General features: G+C 31.7%; 1 non-coding gene across 1 annotated transcript; it reads left to right on the top strand.

Annotated features, from left to right (window-relative positions):
• Nucleotides 1-1,667: 1,667 nt before the first annotated feature.
• On the top strand, nucleotides 1,668-1,739 carry Trnap-cgg. The gene has a single exon. It is a non-coding gene; the product is annotated as a tRNA-Pro (tRNA).
• The last annotated feature ends 4,530 nt before the right edge of the window (nucleotides 1,740-6,269 follow it).

Here is a 6,269-nt window from a genome sequence, read left to right as displayed (position 1 = left end):
TAAAATAAGTAAGCATTTGCATTTAAAAGTAGCTTGCACATGACACGTTTAATGCAGTTTCTTTTTCGACGTTTTTTTTTCGACGCTCGGCTTTACCTAGATGTTTCAACCCCTTTAGAAATATAAAAATAAATTCTAGATGTTCCAGCCACTGTAGGAATATAAAATACACTGTTTTTCCTTCGTACCTCTTCACGTCACTTGCACAAGATTTGATAACTTACGTTCCGGCAAATGTTTTCTCATGTTTTATATAAAAGAATTAAAAAAAAAACTTGTAAAATGTTACATTTTATAGTATTTTTAAAAGTACTTCATTATTTTAGTGGTCAGCTTACATGCCCTCAGTGAGGGGTTCAAGCCTAATTTAGGATTGAATTTATCAAATCACGTTTAAATAAAAATCTTCAAATCTTCTAAAAATTTTCTTCAAAATACATTTCTTATAACTAAATTAAGGCATTTCACATAAGACGCTCGTTCTCTTTAAAGAAATAAAAATAACAATCAATATGTTTGTAAAAAAGTGTATTGCAATTGAACAAGTCACATTCAAGTCATTTCATAAGAGATGTTCCTAGAAATTTTTTGTACACCAAGTACAACTTCTAAACGAGAGACCTAATACTTAATGAACAAGGAGTTAATAATAAGAATTTTAATTTAACTTTTAAATTTCAAATGAAACTTGTACGCTTTTATTCCGCTACGAATACAGTTTACATTTGAAAAGAATTAATTCAATGCTTTTAATTGTTTCACTTCTATTTCCTTTCGGCTTTCATAGAATTTTACATTTGAAGTAACTTAGTTTTCAAAGAGTATTTGCATTAGCTATTATTTGTAATTTGTTGAATTCAATAGAAATGAGAAATTTTAAGAAACCTATGTACTCATTTTACCTTTATATGACTGTAATCACCGACTTATTAAAATAGACCTTTTTATAGTACTAATTCTAACAATAGAACTTAATCCATAGACAATGATATTGTCAGCCAATTAAATTTGTAAATATTATTTCACATTTCCAATTAATTCGACTATACATTAGGTGAATGGTGAAAATTGTTAAAATTACTTTATATTTATAATTATGAACCGAAAATCAGTCTTTTTACATGGTTGTTAAATCTCTAGACATCTAAATTAAAAGTTTTATTCGGCTAATACAATTTAATTGCTATTATTTTCTTACATTAAATATGCAGTGTAAGAACTCTTATCCACGGTATTTTCAAAGGCTTAATTTTGAATCGAATAATAAAACTGATATAAAATTGACGGTACAGTCGTGTCCACTTACTAAAAGTTTTATAATCTGTACAGTCACAAACACGCGGTGCCTCGGTCCAGCGCTCTTCCCACTAAAACAAATAGCCACTCGAGATGAACTTGACTAGTGCGGTTTCAAAGATTCTTGGAAAATGTAACCCTTAAATAAAATATATTTTAACCAACAATGCAATAAAAAAAATGTATTTCTTCTTAAAAATGTATTTTTGAAGCATAAGTGCCAATCGATTTTTTTTCTATACCCGCAGAAGGGAATGGGTTATATTACAGCCCTCTAACAAGAAAAAACACAAATTTGATTCAAGTTTTTGTTATACTATATTTAGTCTCCTGATTAAGCTAACTGTATACTTTTATTCTAAAAGCCACCCGGCTCGTTGGTCTAGTGGTATGATTCTCGCTTCGGGTGTGAGAGGTCCCGGGTTCAAATCCCGGACGAGCCCTTTTTTACAACTAGATTTCTTCTTAAGGAAGTTTTAGTAAACTAAACAAAATTTAGATTTACTTCAAGATAAAAATATTGTTTGTAGATATTTTTTTGAGTTAAATTTTCCTATACTATTCAATCCTTAACTTTAGCGGGGTCACAGTTAAGTAAATGTTTGAAGTTAATATTTTTAGCGTATACCTACTTATATTATTTATACTTACAAATCAGTACAGTCTGTCGACGGCACTAAACATTTTAATTTACAAAATGGACCGTAAATGTCGCACCCTTTATTTTATTTCACAGTTATGCGATCGTAAAATGTATTATACAATCACACACATAACTTCACGTAATGCCCTCTCTAGTCTGAAATTACCGGAAAAATGGCCGATCCTTTGTCGAGTGGATCGTTGGGGAGAGATAAAAAAATATTCGTCGAGATGACGAGTACCCTTCTCTATGCATTGGGAGATTAGATAACGCGCCTCGAGGCGGGGGCCGGGAGCTACGAATATGGCTTTTGACAACGACTCAGAAATGCCGCGTTGACGTTCTTTCGCCTTCAATATTACAATATTTTTATTGACTTACATGAAGGTTTTCGCCCGACTGACAGGACTATAATTTTTTAAGTCTGACATTTTATCAAAAGTTTTCATCGACTTTAAACAAGGCAATACTTTTATAAACATCAGACAACTTACTAGCAGACATACTAAGCTATCTAAATTCAAAAGTTAAAATGAATTGAATTGTTTCTTTTAAGTTATGAATAAAATTACTTGAATCACAGTCAATTTTAACGATAGCTTTATCTAAAAATCATTAATTTGTTTTGTAATAGAAAACTTCACGATAGTTGTCGTACTTTGTGTATCATAGTGTTATTGTAAAGAATATAAAGGTTGTGTTACATGCATTAAAGACAGGTGAAAGGTGCAGCCGTAAGTAATAACCGACGTTTATTTTATGAAGACCATAAAATGTCCGCGCAAGCTGTCGTCGAACTGTCGCCTTCGAACTGAGATTGCAAAGTGTGTTCATTGACATTGCTTTTTATATGAAAAAATACACATATTTTCGTAATAAAAGACGATTTTTATATAGAATAACTTATATTATCCAAAGTTATTAAGTTATTAAGGATTAAAAAAATCCGATTATAATAATCTTATCGTAATGTAATTTTTAGAATTTGTCAGGAAGAAGGTGAAGAATTTTTCTACGTTTTTCATAAAAAAAAAACATATTTTACGATATTATTTTCCATCACATGGTACAAAAGTTTAAAAACGTAAAACAAAAAATGAAGTACTTTAATTCTGGAATTTTAAATGTAAATTTTAATTCAAACAAGAAGCGATTAAGCTAGGGAGTTTCAAGCCAATCCGGCATCACACGCACTTTGACACAAAATAAACTGGCAATCGGAGGAGTGCGGCGTCGGCGAGAATCCTCATAAATCCAGACTCGACTTCACTTCAGCCTTATTCAATCTCCGGGAGAAAAAGACACGAAGATATTCGACTACTGGAAGCCTTTAAAAATAAGAAATAAGACAACATGTTAGTACAATAGTTATACTACATTCTGGAAACTTTTCAATGAAAGTAAAAATTACAAATTGAATAGGTGAACTATTCAATTATTATTTGAATTGGAAATAAAAAGCAAATAACTTGCTTAATTTAAGAAATCAGCTAAAGTACCTGGGTTCTACATTTATTCAATGGTTTGACTTAATACAGTCGTACCTGAAGAAGCGAGAAACCTCTGTAAACGAGGGTTATTGTTCTGTCCCGACGGATAATCTCTATAAGCGAGAAAAATACCGCGATCCCTTGCACGCTCGCTTATCCCGTTTCTATAAACATTAAATATATATGTGACCATGAAATGTTTTTAATTTGTCATCATAACTTTTATCATCTTATGACCACATAAAATTATACTATGAATTAGACAATTCACTTCATAACTATATGTTGTGAAGTGAATTGCAGCAAAGTATTTAAATCAAATAAATTAATATCTATTCACACCTAGCTGCTTTGTATCTTTGCAGGTATACTTTACGGGAGAGGTTGTGTTTCGCGGGCCCCTGATATAAAACTCCACTTTATAAAAGCTGACCACAGACGCCGCGCCGGATTTTATATGTTTCTGATTCTTTTAGGATTTCACTTAATAATTGAAGTTCTTAAACTATCTCTTTGTTACTAACTTACGTAACTCAAATGTCTTTATATTTGGAATAAAATAAAATAATCAAATAAATATTGAAGACATTATGACACTGGCAAAAACTATATTATGTCTATTCGTGTCTCTACTTATTATAATAACTGTCCGTTAACTATTATATGTTTTTGTGCATGTATATCAGCAATGAAAACTCATAGTTAAACAAACAAAAGATATATTTCTTAAGAGCAGTATATACATACACGTAAAAAGAAAATGCGTAAAAATATTGTACCATAATATATTACTGGAACTCTTAAGTCACTGCGACACATGTTCGAACATTTAGCGAAATAATTCGGCCAATGCCATTAAGGGCCGTTTCCTTTTATCGACTCAATAAAATATCTCGCCGCCCCCGAGTTTCATATTTCCAGAAAATATTCTTGAAAGGGAGCAGTTACGTAACAACTATTTGGATTAGGAAGAGGTATAGCTAACTATTGCTTTTTAGAATTGTTTAGTTACATTATTATGAATATAACAATATTTTTTTAGATAACATTACAGTAGATAGGTAAATTGCTTCTTTAACAAGGCTAACTAATAATCTATTAAATATCACATTGTAGATCTTAAGAAGGTAGCAGAAATAAAAAAATTACACTCATAATGTTTTAGATCTCTACGAATCTTTCCTATCATTAAACAGTTACGATACTATGAAACTAGTTTTCATTTAATAAAACTAATTAAACACCGCAAAAAAGAAGATAGTCAATAAACGTTATACCTGCAATACCGCAGTTACCTTCGGTGTAACGACATCGTTTAAATTTTATTCACTTTAAAGCTAAAGAGACGTAAAGATCTAGTTTTAGAGTCGTTCTAGATGTTCTTGCAGATTTAGTGCCGTAGATTCCAATATCCGTCGCTAGATGCCGTTGCACGACACGATCATAAAACATTTTACGTATTCTTGCAAAATGTCATCTAAAGGACGTATGTGATTCTTAGGAAAATCCCTTATCTTAACTGACTTATACAGCACCTTTGCCATACTTTTGTAGGCACTGAGTATAGGTATGTTTTTAAGCTTATCAAATACAAACTCTAGCCGCTTTTTAAGGGTGTAAATTTCTTGTTGCCAAATGCCGTGTGGCCTTTGTACTTATATTTTTATAAAAAGTACTTTCCATTTGGATTAAAGCAGTCTTTTTGAACATCCTGTACATTTCACAAACACACAAACACAATTTGCACGGACAAGCGGTGCTAATAAAGTTTGTCCGTGCACGAGGCGCGTGTTCTCTTTACGGGACGCCATTGCGACGAAATTGAATGTGGAATGCGGGTAGAATGCAAACCGACACCTGAGTTACCTTTCAAGTCCTCTGGATCCGTACCATTGGTACTAGAAACTACTTCGACGATAGTAAGAAATGTGAAGAGACTATGTTATACTAACTCAAAGACACTATAGTATTTCGAAGATAGAGTAGTAACTTGAAGGCAGTACAGTAACTTGAACATAGTATAGTCATGACAATATTATTTGAAGAGAGTACAGTAAGTTGAAGACATTATAGTACTATTAACAATCATAGACATTTGAAGTTGACAAAATAATACATTATATATTTCATTAGTTGCACACAGTATCCATTCCTGTACTCGCCAGTTGCTGTTTTTTTTTTTTAAAGATAAAAATGTTTAAATAATATTCTATAACAAATGGTTGGGTTTAGGAACTTGTAGAACGTTAAACCAATATCCGTTAAGTATTCAGACTTCTTATTGCTCTATGCATTTATTGAAAATGCACAGAATAAAAATATAGAATTCATGTAAACTGTAATACCTAAAATGTCAGCTTAGTTTATTCCGTTGTTGCCAATTAAAATCCTCAAGCCCAGTGGAGCTGTCGGAATACCTCTTCAAGACAAACAGTGACTACTCAGACAAAAAAAAATTGTTTTGAGAAGATTTTGTAAAAACGAACATATAATTGTCCAGCTTTAAACTACCAGTACATTAGATTAGTTGCATTACTAATTTTAAAGAGTTTATATTAATTAAGACTATGTATGTTCTAACTCAAAGTACGGGCATCGCATTTCGTCTATAAAACGACTATAACTTTCGGATTTTCTCCCTCGATCATAAAAGCCGGACTTCGCATCCCCGACACGCCTAGCGACTGTTATAATGTGTGAAATAAAAACCTGAATCCAATACAATTGCTTTATATTTTATAGACAGTATGCGAAGCACTCTAACCATAATAAAACCTTTTTAAGGAAAGTTTTAAAAAATCAAAGAAAGAGAAATGTTTTCGACTTGAGATTGAAAATAC

The sequence above is a fragment of the Papilio machaon genome, chromosome 22 (assembly GCF_912999745.1).
Source record: "Papilio machaon chromosome 22, ilPapMach1.1, whole genome shotgun sequence".
Taxonomy (NCBI): domain Eukaryota; kingdom Metazoa; phylum Arthropoda; class Insecta; order Lepidoptera; family Papilionidae; genus Papilio; species Papilio machaon.
The sequence above is the reverse complement of the archived record's forward strand: the minus strand, read 5'-3'. Positions and strand labels throughout refer to the sequence as shown.